Source organism: Cavia porcellus, unplaced genomic scaffold, assembly GCF_034190915.1.
Source record: "Cavia porcellus strain 051 isolate PalLab524CR breed Dunkin Hartley unplaced genomic scaffold, mCavPor4.1 scaffold_13, whole genome shotgun sequence".
Taxonomy (NCBI): domain Eukaryota; kingdom Metazoa; phylum Chordata; class Mammalia; order Rodentia; family Caviidae; genus Cavia; species Cavia porcellus.
This window is the reverse complement of record NW_026947496.1, coordinates 8,576,152-8,595,791: the sequence shown is the minus strand read 5'-3', so window position 1 is coordinate 8,595,791 and position 19,640 is coordinate 8,576,152.

The window sequence follows — 19,640 nt, the reverse complement described above, 5'->3', positions numbered from 1 at the left end:
TTAGAATTGGGAGTGTCCTCCCCAAAACCACGTGTATAGCTTTGCTTCCCAGTGCAGGCCCCAGGAGGGAGGGGAGCCTTTCAGGTGACTTGGAGTGCACCCCCATATCTCTCAGGAGTCAGGAGGTGAACATGCTCTCTGTCACTTTTGTTTGGAATCCTCCCCCGAGGTCAAGAACAGGGACTGGAACTGTGAGCCAACTTTTTTAAGTTCATTGTCTTAGGTATTGGTTAAGGGAATGGAAGGCGAATACTCCTCATCCTAAAACCTTCACATAGAAACTGAATCCCGAGGGCCCGAGAAACCTTGCTCAGACCTTTCGTCATATATGAACATACAGGTTCACAGCCCGTGCATGGACTGCTGAAGGTCAAAGCAATTCTGAAATTCCAGAGCAGCAATCTTGCCCAATTCATATTTGATGTGACTAACACAGACTTCATATGGTGGTAAGCTAGTTAGTGCGGGCCCTGGAACACAGCTACAAACAAACAAACAACCCCAAATAAAACAAACATCAGCCCAAGGCAGAGAAAGACAATGGGATCTTAGAAATTACCGCGCCAAGGGCAATTGGAAATCTAGAGAGACAAAGCTGGAAATCGTGGCCACTTGGGTCTCAGGGCATTTGCCAGAGCAGAAGAGGATCACGGGTTCTGGGGTGTTCGAGGCTTGGTGCACAGTGCTGGAGCAGTCAGGTGTGGAGCCCACTGAGCCCTCTGCTTCTGTTCTTTCTGAGAGCCACGCTCTGGGGAGCAGGCGCAGCTCCCCCGCGCCCTGCACTGGGTAGGATTTCCCGTCTGCAGCTGCACTTACATCTTCCTGGTCTACTGCTCCCCACCGTCTCATGGTAGAAGAGAACAGAGCTCGTCTTCACGGGGAAGATTACTTACCCCAAGCCTCAAGTTATTTCCACAGTCTGCTTTTCAAATAGAATATCCAACTTGTAACGGAAGACTGCGCACTGGACGAGGGATGCTGGCAACAGAAAACCAGCAAAGATAACAGATTCAGAAACAGATGCACAGGCTCCAAAGGTGGAAGCAGCACAAATTACCAGGCAACTGTTTTCGAGGACCAAGATGACAAAACATGAGATTAAGTATTTCAGCAAATGATTTAGGCTTAAAAGAGACACTATCTATTTAAATACGAATCAAACAGAAATCCAAGAGTTCAAAAGGACATTAACAGATGAGCTGAGTAGGCAGATTTGATAGAACTTAGACAGAAAGAATCTACTAAGGTCCAAAGAGGAGTCATTAAGATAGTTAAATCTAATTTTGGTTCCCTTCACAGAGATAAAGATGGCACACAAAACGCCAAAGTCAAAAGCATGAAAAATACCAAACGGACCAGAAGAGACACAAAAGAGCCGGAAGAAGGTTCAGCTGCCTCAGAAAACATGACACTCTAAATCTGCAGGCAGGCAATAACGTTGCCTCAGAATGAAACGACAAAAGCCAAGAAAGGAGAAATCAGTCTGCAGTTTGAGAACAAGGCAAGGATATCTGTCCTACCATCTCCCTAATGAATTAATAAAGATCCTAGCTGATACAGCAGCTCCAGAAAAAGTGAGATATATAATGATGTGAAAGAGGGAGAAAACCTTGAGAAATTATAGGTCAGTTTTCATGGAAAATCTAAATACTTGGAATTTAAAGGAGTTAAATAAGATAGCTGGTTCCAAGTTCAATTTATTAAGCTATTTATATTTCTGTGCAATATCATAGAAAAAGTTTTAAATACCACTTACAACATTATCAAAAAGTATTCCAGTTCCTAAGAATAAATCCAACAGAAGATGTTAGGTACCCTACACAGAAAACCATAAACATCAGAGAGAGGAGGCAACGAAGGTCTCAGTAAATGGAGAGCTGTATCATGGTCATGAGTCCATATTTTAAATGCGTTAACCTATAGAATTAGTACAATCCCAACCAAAAGCATAACAGTTTTATTTTTTGTATTTATTTTATCTGCCTTTCAGTGATATATGGCGAGTAGATCTAATAGGTATAAAACTTTATAAAAGTCTGTCTTAGTTACTTCTCTCTCATTGCTGAGACAAAATATCTGACAGCCAAAACTAAAGGGAAAAACAGTTTGTACAGGTTTCAGTCCATAATCAGCTGGCTCCCCTGCAGAGTGGCATGGCAGACAGGCATTGCAGAGAAACAGCAGCTCACGGCGGACAGAAAGGAGCAAAGCAGCCGGGGATGACCACAACTCTTTCTGTCCTCATATCTTACCTAGGCTGTTTAAGGCAGGTAAATTATTATTATTATTGAAATAGGGCGCTCATATCCTTGATCCTGGCATTGCACCATGAATCCATCCCAGCAGCACTCACTCTAGATCCAGCCACCTCTGACAAAGCACAGCTATGACTGCCTGAGGCTGTGGGGGAGCATCTAGACATAAGCCATATCAAAGATCAAGAAGAATCAGGTAAGAGAATAGAACTGAACTAAGATTATCCTGAAGCTGCGGAGATAGAGCAGTTTGGGGACAGAGATGGTCAGAAATGGAGAGCAGAGAGCCTCGAAGTAGCTCCTCGTAATGTGGACCATGCTTTCTGATGCTTTCTGATGAATGTGACATCACTCCACTTTGCCTAAAATAGACTATTTATGTCTTTTATCCTAATGAAATTACAGCTGGCCCTCTAAATTGGGTTCTACATCTGTACATTCACTCAACCATAAATAAAAATACTTTTAACAAAGTATATCTGTCCTGAATATTACAGACTTTTACTTCTTGCCCTTACTCCCTAATAGTATAATAAGACAATTACTTCCTTAGCATTCCTATGTATCAGGTATTATAAATCATCTGGAGATCATTGAAGGTATGCGGCAGAATGTCCATGGATTGTTTGCAAATACTATGCTACATTATGCACGGGACTTGAGCCTCCTTGGAGTCTGGTATTCAAGGGGAACGGATGATGGGGACAGGGGTGTTCCTGGACCCATTACCTGCAGCTACCCAAGAGACAAGTGTATCAGCAGTGCTCTCTTTTACTCTCCAAGTTTCATCAATTTGGTTAATAAATCATATGGTAGTCATTTATGATAAGAGTTGAGTGTGAAGGAGGGAATTTTCTGCTAATCGTTCAGAGACATTTGGAAACCCATAAAGGAAAAATGAATTGAATTTTGCTTTACAACCTATACAAAAATTAATACCAGATGGACTGGCAGACTTAACTCTAAAAGCAAAACCATAAAGCTTCCAGAAAATAATAAAAGAAATTATACACATATATTCATAATGTATGGTATGAACTTGTGGCGAGGACCCACATAACCCAGCATGGACACACACAGGCAACACACACATATCTTTTGTTATATTGAGTCATAGACGCACATTTTTTGCTACTTAATGAGGTCAAACGGCAATGAAGAACTTCAGGTCTGCCCAACACACACTAGGAATGAACCGGCAGCTCTGTGAGAGCTGTAGGCTGATGGCTGGGTGGCGATCACTGAAAAGCACGTTCACCAGGCCAGGATCCCAAGTCCAGAGATTCCGCATCCCCGGCGTCTCCAGAGCTCCAGCGGAAAACAACATGGGCCGCTGGGAAGCTCCGCCAGGTCACAGGCTTGCAGACGCGCCTCCCAGTGCCTTCCAAGCCTTTGCACAAGGAACACGACTTAAATACCCACGCGGGGCAACGCCGGTTCTGAGAAGGAGAACCAGAACTGGGTTGAATATTACAGAATGAGTGGGGATTATTTTACTGTCAAGGTGCTTTTGATGTCATCAAAATTAGAATGCATGTTTAATACAGTTTGTAAGTGGTCTGTTTCTGTGAGTAGGTTAAACGCTGTCTTTGCCATTTTAAATTATTTTTTACTCAAAAACAATTGTCATAGAATTGTTTCTGAGCAGAGCTACTCTCCTGGGTTAGGGCGGGGAGAATTCACTCCGGCCATGGGGAATGGAGCAGGGGGCCGTGGTGCTGGGCACCCCATTTGTGCGTTCGCTGCATGTTGACTCCAGCCTAGCGATGTGGGGGCTGTGGTCCTCACTGCACAGGGAAGCACAGGCTGGAGGGGACCCTGCATCTCCCAGTATCATGGTAGACTCCCGCCTGATTCGGGAGGAGGGGGAGCCCCTGAGTTTCACCAGTCTCGTCCAGAAGGAGAAGCACATTCATTCTGAGCCACTCCAAGAGGCGCCTGGACTTGAGTATTAATGGTCCTTCCCCTTCCTGCCGTGCATCTCAGTTAAACTGGAATGTTGATGTCTTTGCAGTCTCCGGTAGAATTGCCTTGGACAAGGCCAGTGCCAAGGGGATTGTAAAGGTGAGGTAACAGGCACTCGGCAGAATCTACTGAGCCCTGTTTTCCTGCACCATCAGCTCAGTACCCTTCCCCCTCCCACATCAAGGTCAAGCGCCAGTGTCACCACAAAATACTGTGCATCCTGGGCCAGGGTGTACCCCAGCAGTAGATCGTGCGCTTAGCATGCAAAGGCCTTGGGTTCAATCCCCAGCAATCAATCATAAAATAAAATAAAAACAATATAGGGACAAAAGAAAGTGCTGTTATGCTTGAGCCTTAGAGAGATAAAAAGATCATAAATGTGTAAAGACTAGAAAGTGTAAAATCGTTCCTAAGAATGACCTCTAGGGCTCTACTTACACATACTTAAAGTGACAGAATCACGACGCCTGGGAGATTTTCTGCCCTGAAACTAGTCCAACAGTGGCAGCGTCCCTCTGCGTGGACGGATAGTGGGGTGGAGGGAATGCATCACCCCGAAATGGCTGTGCCCAGTGTGAATCTAACGTGGTTCAGGGAACGAAGGTGGCATTTCAGAGTGCAGGAGACGCCATCAGAAAAAGAGCCACACATCGCAAGAGCGAGCTGACATTGCCTAAGAGGCTTTCAAAGGCCTCTTGCACCAGCACTTCCTCCGCTGTCCACAGGCTGTTGCACAAGTGCTGTCGGGATTCCAGCGCGGCGGTCAGCTTCCCTGCACACTAAACATATCAATATTTTATTGTTGCAAGTATTTTTAAAAGCCTGTTTTAAAAGCATGAAGATGCATGGCAAATTCTAGTTTTCTGTGCAAGGCATACTACATTAGGTGAAATATTTAGGAAGACAGATAATTTTTTCCTTCATTTTTCAGGTAAAGTCAGATGTTTTGCATTAATTTGCATTAATATTTATATTATTTACCAAACATCACATGACCTCGGTATTGTTTATATTGATGTTATGTATTTATATAACTTGCCAAATTTCTCATTACATACCTGTATTAAATCTTAAGATGTATGTACTTTTCAATTCCTTAATTTTATAACATGTTTTATATCTTACGTAACTTGTTGCTGTTGTCTGATGAACTAATTTTCAATTAATTAATGTTTCTCAACCCTATATGGCTTTGTTTTTGATTGTCATATTAATTCCAGAAATATTGTTAATCTAGAACAAGTAGCCTGAGTTTGGCTGAGAAACAGACAAATCAATAGAATAAGAAAGTGTTGGATAATAAATCTGTGAGACGTTGAGGGCGCTCGCTGTACGATGAATGTGGCGCTTCAGGTCTAGAGAAGTGGTGTTGTTGGGACAAATGGCTGTCCTGCAGGAAGAAACAGGTCTCTACTCCATAACCAGAGAAAATTTCAGGTAGGTGAAAAGCTTTAGTTTAGCCAGAGATATAGCTGAGAGGCACAGCACCTGCCCGGCAAGCACAAGGTCCCGAGTTCAATCCCTGATGCCAGAAAAAAAAAGCTTTAATTTAAAAAATCAAAGTTATACTTAAAACACAAAGCTATACAAGTACTTGAGAAGATATTCAGAGAATGAGCTTAAAAGTCCTTAAATGAGAAAAGACTTCTCAAATATTATAAAAGATACAGAAAATAGAAATGTGGACATAAACTAGAAACTTCCATATTGGACCCCATAAAAATATTCTTACAGTAGAAAATAGTTGCATATACCCAGACTGAAGCATCCTTAAGACATGTGCTGGCCAGCATGGTCACTGTGCCCAGCATCAGGGATGGCAGACTGGCTGGATGGGCTCTCAGTCACCTTTGTCCCTGTGGTCCTATGATTCTGTGAGGTCCAGGAAACTCCGGGACTAGAACTCAGTAACCCATCAACAGATGGGTGAGGAGCATCTGGTCTGTGCCTCTCCTTGTGCTAAGCGTTGACAAGTTAAATATAAAATAAGATGATCCTTAGGAAGGTGACTATTTGTGAAGACAAAAACCATAAGAAGTCACCATGAAAAGGCATGAGAAGCACAGAACAGGCAGGAACACGGATAACAGTTTCTAGCATAAGAAATGTCAGCTGACCCTGGACCTGGGCATCAATACGCAGTTCTCTTTGTTGCTCTTTGAAAGGGTTTGTTTCATTCAATCATCACACAACCATCGATTTTCCCAACCTGATTTTTATAGATTTTTCAAATCTATAAAACTCATAAAGCTCCCTAAAATTGTCTGTATTTGGATAAAAGAGATTTCCTAAAAATTAACTGCTTTACACAAAAATGTTAATACCTTTCCATAGTAAAACTCAATGATGGCTCACAAAATGCATACACTCATTTGTTCAGCATTCGGACCAAGAAATGGAATTCTTCCAGCATGCCAGAGGCCCGGACTCCTGAGGACCACAGGGGAGTTTAACCTGTGTGCTGTCTTCATGTCCCTAAAGTTGGATATTTCATAATCAGTCCACCTGGAAAGACTGACTGCCCTCGTGGAGAAGGGACAGCTCTTGGGACTGAAGGGCTGTTTGGCTTCCATGCGTTACCAGCTGATGGGGAATTCGCGCCTCAGTGGCTTGTTCTTTGCTTTTCTATATTAAGAAACATCCAGCAATCCTGTCTCCAGTTAAGCAGGAAACCATCATCTTCCTGAACCACAGTGCTGTTCAACCGCACGGCTGTTAGGGTGTCCAATCAGATGCTAAGAAGCCTCCTTTTCTGCTACTTTTTGAAAGTAATAAAAGTAAATAAAAATCATCATTGATGTGGAAAATTCGCGTGAAGAAGAGTCAGACCGATTGCTTACTTTGTATTACTGAGAATCACCAACCTGACAGTCATTTGGTCTCTGGAAGGTTCCTGTGCCCTGCTAGGAAACGCAGCTGATACCCCACCACCTCCTCCATCCCTGCCTCTTCTTTTCGGCTTCTATTTCAAGCGCACTTCGCCAAGTTCCAGTCTGGAGCCATGTGCTTTGATATGATCAAGGACTATACTGACTGACATCAAACTCTAAAAAGTAATACCTCACCCTGCATCGTGCTTATATGCCAGGGAGGGACTTTTTCTGAGCTAAGAGCTTGTTTAATTCTCTGAAGCAGCTGGCAGGCTGGATATGACCACTGTTGTCATTTAGTGAATGATGAAACCAACACACAGACATTAGGCAAGTCGTGAACTGCCACCAAAAGCCAGGTTAAATCTAAAGAGCCTGGTCCCAGAGTCTGTGCTGTTAGTCTCTGCCGTTCCCACAATAATACAATCCGAGTGCTGGCAGGTGTCTCTGCAGAAAAGAACAAGCTGGTTCTTAAATTTATATGGAAATGGAAAACTGAAACAAGTACCTTAAAGTAACATGTATCTTACGTTACCTTATTTTAGGACATAAAGCTCCAATAATCAGAACATTGTGCTACTGAGTTTAAAAAGATACTCACATATACATACAGAACAAATCAGAGTCCAGAAATAGTCCCACAAATATATTATTAATCAGTTTTCCTCAAGTATGCTAAGGAAATTATATGAGAAAATACAAACTCTTCAATACATAGTGCTGGGACAATTTGACAAGCAAGAGCCAATATAGGAATGTCAATTTTATTGCTTTTATATAATCTTGATATGCAAAAAATAACTACAAAAGGAAGCATAGATTGTAATGTAAGAGCCCAAACACCCCTGTCAGGCGGGTACAGTGGCTGTGTGTCGGAAGGGTTTGTTTGTCTTCCTGGCCTCTCCCTTCATTCTCTGTGCTTCCTAGCTGCCGTGAGTGAGCCATGTTCCTCCAGCAGACCGTTCTACCATGCCGTCCTGTCCTGTACCTAGGTCCAGTGAGCTATGGACCCAGACCATGAGCCAAAAAAAACTCTCTTCTTTTCCAAGTTGTGGGTGTCAGGTATTTTGTCTCAGTGGCAAGGAAAGTGACTAAAACAGTGGCAAAAGGTCATGAACACAACTAATGAAAACCTGGGCTACTCCTCTGGCCCACAGCTTTCCTTCAGTTGCATGCATAAAAAGCAACCCAGACACAATGAAGAAAGCAAACCCTGGACTAGTGCTAGCCCTCTGTGGAGCAGCTTCAGAAACAATAATGTGGGAGGGAATAAGCTCATGCAACTACTAAAATCAAGACTTGGTACAGATGACTGACCCCTACCAGTGCCTATAAGGTTGGATTGCCGACATAATAAGTACCCCAGGTGTTGTATAAGTGTAAGTCACCATGTTAAGCAGCTTTCTATCACTATGACAAAATCTTTGATAAAGTTAATACAGGAAAAGATGTGGTTTGGCTCATAGTTTTAGAGTTTCAGTTCAGGGTCTCTTGACCCTGGTGTCCGAGCCTACAGCTGCACATTATACATCCATGGCAGCAGCGAGAAGATCTGTTCACTTCCGACTGGGTAATAATGTGAGAGAGGAGAGATCAGGGCGCCAATACCTCCATCAGGCGTACAACCCCAAATACCTAACTTCCTCCCGGTGAGCTCCACTTCTTAAAGGTTCTACCTCCCAACAGCCCCACTAGTGGGAGACCAAGTCTTCCAACACATGTGGCTTTGGAGAACATTCTGGATCCAAACTATGACAGTGTGGCCACCTGAAGCATCCTTCTTTGACTTCCTCAGTAACTTCTAGCTTGGATTTCTAGAGTTCAGGGAGGGTGGGGAGTCACCGCTCCAGGAAGGCCTGATCGTCACTCTCATGACCACCCTCTTCCTGGGCCAAGTGAATTGTGTGTGGCTGTGGCACTGGATGGTGCCGGGATTGTATCACCCACGACATCCCACTGATCTGAAAAGAGAAGCCCTTGCCACCACACCTGGGAGACAGAGGACATGTGAAGTGGACGAGCTTTGCTGAAGGTCACACTGGGCTGTAGGACATTTATTCAGCTGGCCCTGACCATGCCAGCTCTTCGCGCTTCCCGGAGTATTCTCAAAATAACCTGAGAGTGCTAGGAATGCAACATCCCGGGATTGGGAGGGATCGTCTGTTCCCTCTCCTGTCCTTCAATGCTTTAGCTCAGTGTGGCATTTAGCCCTGAGATATAAACCCCATGTGGGCTGCTTTCTAGGCCCTGTCAGCAGCAGTGCAGTGAGGTATGCATGGCTGAAACTCCACCCACTCCAGAGGCTTTTCTGAGGCTTGGGGGAGCAGCTCCTGGTAAATTGTAGGCTCCTGCCATCCCTTGCTAATTATCTGTAAGAAACAAAGCCACTTCATGCAACATGTAGTACATGAGCATTTTGTTCTTGCTGCATTCAGAAAAGTTGGTAATCAGTGCACAGTGAGACCACTTAGCAAAATCTCCCCAGGCCTTGGTCCCGCAAGCAGGTACAGAAACGCTGAAGGACCTAAACTGAACGCCAGGAGTGTCTGATTAGCTGCATATAGTCATACTTCTACATCACATACCTACAAAAGGAGTCATCTCTCAAACTAAATTTTCCATTCTTCCAATTTACTATTACTTTTAATACGCTGTTTTTGTGTTCGGAGATAGCGTATTAGCAATCAGGGATTGATGTGTATCGAATATGTTCATGGGAAAAGTTATAATCAAACAGATGTGTCACAATGCTGTAATTTTGATATTTTTTCCTCCATCGTGGCAAAATTACTGTCACATTATAGCAACTGGATTGAGTGACTCAGAAGTTCCTCTCCTTTTTTATGATGTTATTTGAGACTGCATTTGATTATCTACGAGTGATTTAATCTTAGGGCTGAGTGAGAGATTGTCACACGGCTTCATTTGTGCATGTTTTTATAAACAGAACGGAGCAAATCCTCTGAAATACTCAATGGCATGAACGTATGGCACATACGTATGGTTTCACAAACTGTCAGAACAGTTATATCTGGACAGGTCCCAGCTCAGCAAGATGATCCAGCCACTTTATAAAATACTCAGAACCAGAGAGAAAAATTGTTAATTTTCCTGCACAGGATTATTACTCAGGGGATTTTCCAGATCTGTAACAAGATACTTCCTCTAAGCCTGTTGTGGCACTAGTTGTGAGTAATGATTTCACATGTAGCTGTCAGCAGCTCATTTTTAGAATGAAGAGATCACATTCAGATGTCTTGAGTAAGGACTGGGAGCCAGGCCAAACTCCAAGGCCCATGGGTGCTTCACTGGCCTCCGGATCTACTGGTGATCGACTGTGGTACTGGGATGGAGCAAGGATGGACGGCTGGCCCCTTGGGTACAGGGACAGATGTGAGAGAAGAGCAGCAGCCAACCCAGAATCTCCATCCTCTCCCCCAAATAACTGAGTAGAAGGGCATTCCACCAGGCTTTTATGATTCTCAAGAGACAAAGAAGCTCTGCTCGATGCCATTTTGACATCAATTTAGGACATTTTTACTAATAGGAAACACGAATTCCCAAGTTACCAGTTAAACGTTTCCCCGTGTTAGTCTATTTTCTGTTGCTACAATACAATATCCAAGGCTGGGCAATTCCTAGAAAGAAGGTTCGCTTAGCTCACATTTCTGGGTTTTCGAGAATGTTGTGCCAGCATCTACCTGGACCTGGTGGGGACCTTCTTCCGCTACATCACAACATGGTGGGTACCGTCATTATGGTGGCACAAGAACTAGATGAATCCCTTCTAGGGCACTGCCTCCAGTTATCTAATTATCTTCTTCTGAGCCCCACTTCTTGAAGGTTCAATTACCTCAATAACACCACACTGGGGACCAACCTTCCAGTGCATGAAATTCTGGGGACACACTCAAACCAAGCTCTGGTAAACAACGGTACCCCAGTGATACAAGGTTTTAAGAGCTTCCTTCCACGCTGCTCTTTACCCCTATGAGGTTACTCCTGGACTCAATAACCAACCCCACTCATTGTTAAATCCCACCTAGCCAGCTCTGATCCCCACTTTAATCCTTCCTCTCAGTTGGGCAGAACTTTTAGATGCAAAATTGAAACTCAATTTAAACTGGATTAAGGGCAAAGAAAGGGAAGAATTGTTGGCATCTTCAGAATACTACGCAAATGGCAGAGGTTCAGCTGGTCTTAGAAACAGCTGTCACAATTGCCTCACTTGCTCCAGGGCTGGGACAGGCTGGCTGCCTCCTGCTGCCTTTCTCCACCTTGTAGAAAATGTGTTTTCACATCTCTGAGCAAGATGGCCAAAGGCGAATGGGGGCTTATTCTCCATAGTTTGAAGAGACAGATGGCACATCTTCCGCAGGGTAGGAAGGATTAGACCTGTGAGAGGTCCACAGTGCACCTCGCATCTCGTCCTTGGAGTAGACAGGGCACTGTGCTCATGAAGAATGTGATTGTTACCAGGAGACACTGCATTCCCGATGCCCATTATGGCTGTCCAAGGAGACCTCTGCAAATTCCCCCCCATTGCCAAGAAGCAGAGGTGCACTGTGGGAAATTCAGTAGAACTATTGGAATCACAGGAAGTAGAAGGCAAGGATAAAAATCTAATGGCCTGCTTTATGGGAATTTATACTTAAAATATTGATTTCGAAGTGATAGTGTGTCACAAGTGTGTTTTTACATCTTAACAACTATTTAATTAAAAGTATCTTTCTGATGCTGAAGAAGAAAAAGAATTTCAGGGTGGAGGATATAGCTCAGTAGTAGACTGCATGCTTAGCATGCACAAGACCTTGGGTTTGATCCCTGGAACTAAAAAAGAAGAACAAGGAGGACAAGGAGAAGGAAAAAAGAGAAGAGAAGGAAGATGAGGAGGAGGAGTAGGAAGAGGAGGAAGATGGGCATGGGAAGGAGGGCGTTGTTCATATGAACTGTATCTGCCCTTGGTCCTGTTGGGATGGGCTGGAGCTGAGGGGGAGAGGGAAGAACAGGGCCCAGTGCCCCTGAGGACACATCTGTCCTGATCCTCAAAGGGTTTCCATAGACTCTTCCCTTTCAGGTGTCCCTGGAGGCCAGACCCTTCCCCTTCCACGCTCACCCCAGCGGGAAGCCTTGGACCGCTTATTCCGTCTACAGTTCAAACTCCTAATGGCGAGTCTAGGAAAGGTGACCGAAGTAAGGCCTGGAAAGCTGTAGGAATGGACCTGGGTTCCGGGCTTCAGAGGCAAAGTGCTACCTGCCAATTGGCTCCTTCCCACCACCTCCTACTCCTTCTGAGGCCGTGAGTGCTCAGCTCACTGGTAGCACTTAATGCCCATTGGGCACCCTCCCCATCCTTGGACCTGAGGACACCCCAAAAGCTAAGCTGCCCTCCTAGAGCCCATGATTTGTGATTTGTCCTGTGCAGTCCTTCCCTAAGCCCTTAAATCTAGTAGGAAGGGATGGGCCAAAATTTAGTAGTCATGCACTACACAATGATATTCCAGTCAATGCCAGACTGTGTGTACCTTGGTGGCCCCATAAGATTATGACACCAGTGCCCAGTGATGTGGTCACAGCATGCATCACTCACGTGGTCATGGCGGTGCTGGTGGAAACCAAGCCACAGCATTGCCAGGAGAGTAAAGGTGCATGATACAGACTAATTTAGACACAGATTAGTGATAGTACATACATGATATTTGATGATGATAATATATTACCATGTTACTTGTTTATGCATTTCTTATATCACAGTCTTTTATTGTTATTTTGCAATGAAACAATTTTTATTATAAAACTGTCTTCCAGTGGGCATGGTAGGCATGGTGGTGCATGCTTATCATCCAAGCATGCTGGGAGGCTGAGGCAGGAGAATCACTGATTAGAGCCCAAACTAGGGAACCAAAAACTTAGTGAGATGTCTTTTAAGTTTGGGAATAGAAAGGGGCTTGATCCCCTGTATGATGGGAAAAATGTCTGCCCCATGATCTGGTAATACAACCTCATCCATCTTTGTATTTATCTGGTCGTGATGGCATCAAGAGGCCCCACCGAGTGACTGATCCAGAGCATCTGGGTGTATGTGTGCACTCCAGGCTGCTCACACCATGACTCAATCCCATAGCAACACATTTCTCAAAATATAGGCCCGCAGTAAGTAATGATAGCTGCAACACTGTGGGCTTTGGACACAGGTTATTAGGTGAAGGAGAGCGTGTCGTCTTAGGGCATCCTGGGCACTTGTTCCAGAATGAGACTTGAGTGGGAGAAAAACCATGAAATGAGAGGGGGACTGGCATCGCTCTCTTGAGACTGGAATTTGGTGGTGGACACAGGAGAGGCAAAGGTTCAGCTCCTCCATTTCCTCATCCCTGCTCTTTAAAATGTCCAGGGCATTTCTGCAAACTTTGTTGAGCTGTGTGAAGATTAACTGGTCTCTATGGGATCTTCAACTTCTGGGCAAAAGAGGGAAAATCCCAGAGAAGAAAGTAAAGACCTGGAAACATGAGCCACTACTCTGATATTATCTGTAACTGCACCTGGCCCACTGCATGGACATCACGGTACCACAGGCCATTGGAGTAATGCAGAATTATCTTCTTACAATTTAGCAGGCACAAGAATTTGTTGAGACCCTGTGCCAACAGATTCCTGGGCTCCACTCCTAGGAGTCGGGCTCCCCTTAGCTCTAGGTCCTGCATCTCTCCTGAGTTCCTGTGTGTGGCTGATGATTCTCAGAGCATTTGTGGCTGCCCTGAGGCCAGAAAATCCTTATCTCAATTAGGACTTGGGGAACCTTTTGTAAAGATTTCAGAAGCCTCAGTATTGTTGCGCGTTCTCTGTTCTCTCCTGTCTGCGTTGTAGTGATGACCCACACGCCAGAAGAAACCAGAGGACAGCTGCCGGATGCGGACTGGCAGAGGCCCCACCCTCTCTGGCATTCCATGCTTTCAGCCCTGCTGCCAGGTTCAGCAGTGTATCTTGTGTGTCCAATATCTCCTAAATCCAGCTTCTCAAAGGAGCTTGTGTCTTATTACAAGCATGGACAAGTGGACAGGACAGACAGGCGGTGAGTTCATTCCAAAGAGAGCAAGCGATGCCAACCAAGGGGCAAGAGGTCCAGCCAAATGCAGGGGCACCGAGGGCCGATCTTCCCCTAGGCAGAAAAAGCTAAGATTGGGAGGACAAAAGGAGGTGTGGAGAGAGGGAGGCACGTTTATCACATTTCCCTTGGAGTTCATTGCTGTTTTGATATCAAGAAGACTAAGGAACAAATCCTACTTTCAGAGCCTCTGGCCTCCAAAGATCAATTATATCCCTTAACAATAAATCACCGTAAACTAAGGATGCCTTACCTTCTGGTAACACCTAGTAGCTGATAGTGTATTTTATACCTGTGTTACCTTACTTAATTGTCTAGAGAAACTGCCATTTGTAAAAGTAGTGGCCAAAAAAATAAAAAAAAAACAAGGCCTAGCAGCTGTTGGTATCATCATTTGCAGCTGAGTAAACTGACGCACAAATGGGTTAAGAGAATTATCAGAGATGAGATGACGGCCTTTTCTTAAAGTCTCATTTTCCCAACACTGATGATTGTTGGAAGGATGCCAACCATTTACATTTCAATTCAATTATTCATCAGCAAAAGGAAGCGGCTTTCATGCGCAGAAAACGACTGTGTATCTGCGAACTGCAGGAGTTGTTAGAGATCACTGTGGCCATCTTCCTTGGAGAGAAAAGGAAACTGAAGCTTTGTGAACCTAGCAAGCAACCCCAGTTGTCCAAATCTGTCCTGTGATTTAGGACCTTGAACACGTTCATTCTGTTTTAAAATCTATTTTATGAAACATCATGCAAAGGTACAGCAACACTGAATTTGCAAACAGGCTGTTGCTTAAGCAGAGATGTTACATGAGGACCACGGGCCTTGTTTTTAGTGCAGAAGTAGAAAACACATAGCATACACTAAACTACACCAGCCCCCTACTCCATGCCACGGACTGAGGAAACCCCTGGTCTGAGCCGGGGTGTCTGCTTAGGGAAATGTCTCGAAGCCCGCCATCTTTCCCAGCAGGGAAGCCAGTGACTCAAATGCTTGGTGGAAACCCACCAGGAGTCTGACACTGTGGGGTTAACATGACATTGGCAGTGATTGCTTAGAAGGCAGAATCCATGCAGTATCAGCAGCCAGGGGTGACGTGAGCAGAAGAATCGAGAGAGACAGTCTCTCCTAATTGGAGTGCTAAGTGAAGACACCACTTTTTTTGGGGGGTACCAGGGATCAAACACACGACCTTATCCTGCTGAGCTAGATCCCTAAGACATCACATTTTGTGTAGGTCTTGAGGTAGAATTTTAAAAAACTGGAGAGTGGGAAACTTTGTGGGATCCCATTCAAACACTCACTGCTTCACAAAAGCGCTGAGCACATACAGGGGTGCCTGCCGTGCAATTCACAGGAAGAGTGGAGAAACCCCAGATTCAGGATGGCAGGTTGCTCAAGGGTGGCTGGGAGGACTCTGGCTTCCTCAGAGCCGGCTCTGACCACAGCACCCCCGCATGGGTGACAGTGTACCCTTCCTGCCGGTGCCCTGTCCCTCAGTTTCCCATACTCCTGGTCTGCTGGGAGCCCCCCCCCCCCAGTCCCAGAATAACCTTTTGCTACCTGTGGCAGTGCACAGGTAGAGGCAGGTGGAGCGTTCGCAGGCTGCAGAATGAAACCTACATATTTTATTCTCAGTAAGGAGCCAGGGAAGAAGGCAAGTTTTTGAAGGAAGTGGAGTTTTAATTAGGATGGTAAAACACAGATTGAGTAGCTTAAAATCCTCCCTCTTCCTGGGCCCACGAAGCTTGCGGGTGCCTTTGTAAGTCTTGCAAGACACCTTCCCAGCAGTACATGTCGGCCAGCTGCCCACCACTGCCCTCAGCCTGGCAGCCCGACCCTGCCCGGCCTGCCCAGACACTCAGCAGCTGGTTCCAGACCTGGGAAGCCTTTTGGGCATGGATGACTTAACTTCTGGGTCACTCCAGCAGCTGACCTTAGAAGCAACAGAGGGACGCAGGACGGGGAGGGGGAGATAGAGCACAGGGTGTGGTGCTCTGGACCAGCTCAGGCCTTCTGGAGTCACCAGAGGTGTCCAGAGCTAGGGAGCATGGAAAAATGGAGGACACAGTGGGGTGGTGGGGGAGCAGGGCTGGACACTGGTACAGTGTCACCCTGGGTCTGCGAACAACTTTGTCCTTGAAGATACATTCCAGGATGTTGGCGGCAAGTCCTGCAGTGTGGTGTGGTGGTTCTCAAAGGGATCAGTGTGGACCAGCAGCATCAGCCTCATCTGAGAACTTACTAGAAGGTGGGAGGAGTTTTCATAAAGCCCTCTAGTGATGCCAACGCACTTGCAGCTGAGGACCCCTGGGCAGGTCGGGCCTGTGGGTTTCAATCCTAGCTCTGAGGTCTCCGTAAGTCACCGACTGAGCCAAGGCCCAAGGTGCTCTTGTGATATGAGCTAGCAGTTCTGGTGTCTGTAGTAAGGTCAGGAACTGAAATCACATGTGGAAACATTCTGATGTACAGCAGCGGCAGTTCAGGCTTGCACTGATTGGGGGCAGCCAAACCTAAGTGTTCTTGGAATGTGAGAGCCTCTGCTGTTCCCAGGTTTGGCCCCCAGTTCAGCCTGGCGCTCAGAGGGCGAAGGCTGGCTCTTGGAGGAGGTGCAGGGAAACAATATCCAGTCCGCGGCACCGAGGCCTCGGGCGTTAGTTATCAGGACTCATAGAGAGAGGTCCCCGGAGCTGCTGAGGCCAATGCTGGGGACTCTGGCTTACCCCAAGGGGTCAGAGAAAGCTCCCCTAAAGTGAGGTTTCAGCTGAGGTCAGAAAACCAGGTATAATGACAATGGCTCTTGGGGAGCCCTGACTATATGCCAAGCACTATTCCAAGCGATGCCACATTTTGCACCATGTAATTCCTGTGGTAGTTAAGAAATATTCCAATCCCCATTCTGCAGATGAGACCAGTGAAAATCGAAGATGATCACCTCCACCAGGATCAAGGAGTGGGGAAATGGCCCGGATGGGATTCAGACCCACGCTGACCCACACCTGGGCCCAGGCATAGGGAGCTAAAGGGCAGAGGGCAGCGGGAGCGACAGCTCCTCATTCCTCTATACCCAGTCGGCACAGTCCATCACGTCCCAGCCTGCAAAGCTGGTGTGGCTGGTGCTGAGCAGAATGTGAGCTGTGCTGCCCTCTGGTGGCCCCGCCGGTGTGGGAAACCATGTGACTTGTGCTAAGAGGCTTAGGATGGTTACCACTAAGAGCAAGAAGTTTCATTTTCTCTCTAGAACACTCCCTTTTTCTTCCTTCTGTTTTGAACCCTTTTTGTGCCATTTTGCAACAGTCACATACTGCTTTGCAATCAGACAAACAAGCCCTATCTTAAAGCTGGTTCTCACTGTATCAGGCTACTGACATTGAGTGAAGCTTGGTCTCGGGCTCAGTGCGGTCACCACATACAGCAGTGGGGGAGGCGAGCTGGCTTAACTAGCAGCTTCCCGATGGTCACTCTGCTGGCCAAAGACTGACCAGACTCCTGGTGGCCAGGAAGTTCAAGGGCTCACTTCTATTCTGAGACATCCACACAAACATCTGAGGGAAAGTTTATTCACTCCCTCATTTTGTCACTAACAAATATGTACTTTTCATGTGTATTTGCCAAACAGATCAGGGGTGTAAAAACAGAATTTGCCAAGCATGATAGGAACATAAATCCATTTAAGATCACACCTGTTCAGGAAAGTGGCTTTCCTGTACTTCAGCTCAGGATTTTTGGTTTCAGGAGTATGCAGTTCTCTTCACGTAAGTCCTGCTTCTTCTCAATTATGACAAAAGTAACTTCTAGGCTGCTATTACTGAGGATGGGACACTTTTCTCGGCTTGTTTTCTGGATGTAAAGTGTAGTCCCGAAGCTTCCTGAGGTCTATAATCTGCTCACATCTGGCCATCTCCCATACCGTTATTAGACTACTCTTCAGTTTCCAAGGTCTGAAATGTTGCAGAAACAGTTTTGTTTCTTCTAAGGTCAGTGCCTGTGTTCCTTACTCAGGGATCTGCCCACACTAGGGCCTCTCCACTTGGCCTTTGACCTGCTTTCCACCCTTCTTGCCCTGATTCTCTCCCAGTCAAACTTCCGGTTCACCCGCCAGAGAGGCCCCAGCAGAGATGCATGGGTAGGAGACAGAGCAGACCCAGGCAGGGAAGTCAAAGGAAAATGGTCCCTGACATCTTCCCTTAACTCCTGGCCATTGGAGCACCCCTAACCAGGAGGACCCCAAACAGAGCTCTGGCTGTGGGTCCCACTTCACACACCCAGTAGACCAAGAGACACATTGATGTGTGACACCTGCTCTTTCCCTGCCTGGCATCTGGAATGCAGAGCCACACTCGGCCGACTCTGTGGCTGCTATTTCTTGGGGACTGTGCCCCGAGCCAGACTCCCAGGGTTCCCAGCAAACAGCTCAGCAAGGGTCAGAGTCAGAGCCCTCACACATGCGCAGACCTCTCGGCTGTTGCTCGGCTCTGCACACCGGGATGTGAGGCACAGCAGACGCGGAAGATGGGAAGAGTAGAGATGTGGAGGGGAAATTTAAAAACATGAATATCCTCAAGGCAAGAAGTAGTCACCAAACAAGTAAACCGATACAGGACAGAAAGGAAAGTCAAAAGTAGGCAGAAATGTTAAGAGAATAAAGCAAGCTCTGGGAACCATGGAACAGGAGGCTGGCAGTGAAGGCTTGAAAATGACGAGGCTGAGGGCACCCCCAGAAACTGAAGCCAGAGTCAAGGATGGGGACAGGGCAGAGCAGCACAGCTGAGGCTCAGCTTGCGAGGCCTTGCGGCCACAGCTGGCACAGCATGGGGGCAGAGGGGGTGCGCCAGAGCGGGGCAGAGGGAGTGGGGACAGCCTGGGTCCTGAGGAAAGAGCACAGCTCCCGGTGCCCCAGCTCGTCATCTTGACAATATAAAGGCACCTGGCTTACTAAGTTATCAAGGATTCAAATAAGCAGCCCGTGCCAAGGACTTAGGACCGAGGTGGCATCCATCACATTCTCTATAAATGACAGCCGTCTCGAGCTTGTTTTCACGCGTGTGCACCATACACACCAGTCACCCACTCCATGCTGCTCCACCCGGTCAGCCCTGCCGTGCCCTCCCTCCCTGTGGTACTAGAGATTCCGCGTTCCTTTCTTCCACCCAGCCCTCCCTGTGGCAGCAGAAGTGACCCTCATCTGCCAGAGTTCCCTGTGCGAGCTAACACGGCGGTGGACAGCGCCCCTGCGAACCCTAAAATTAACCCCCCCACTTCTCCTGCACGCCAATACTCCTCCAATCAGCTGCCACTACCTTGTTTTGCCCGCCTTTACTATGCCGTCAGTTCCAAACAAAGCCAGCAGTTTTTTTCCTGAACCTTCCAGAGGGTGCTTGCATCTCTCCGGCAGCCCCCCAGTACCCCCAACAGCAGCCTCTTTTCTTTGTTTTTTCTCCCTTGCAT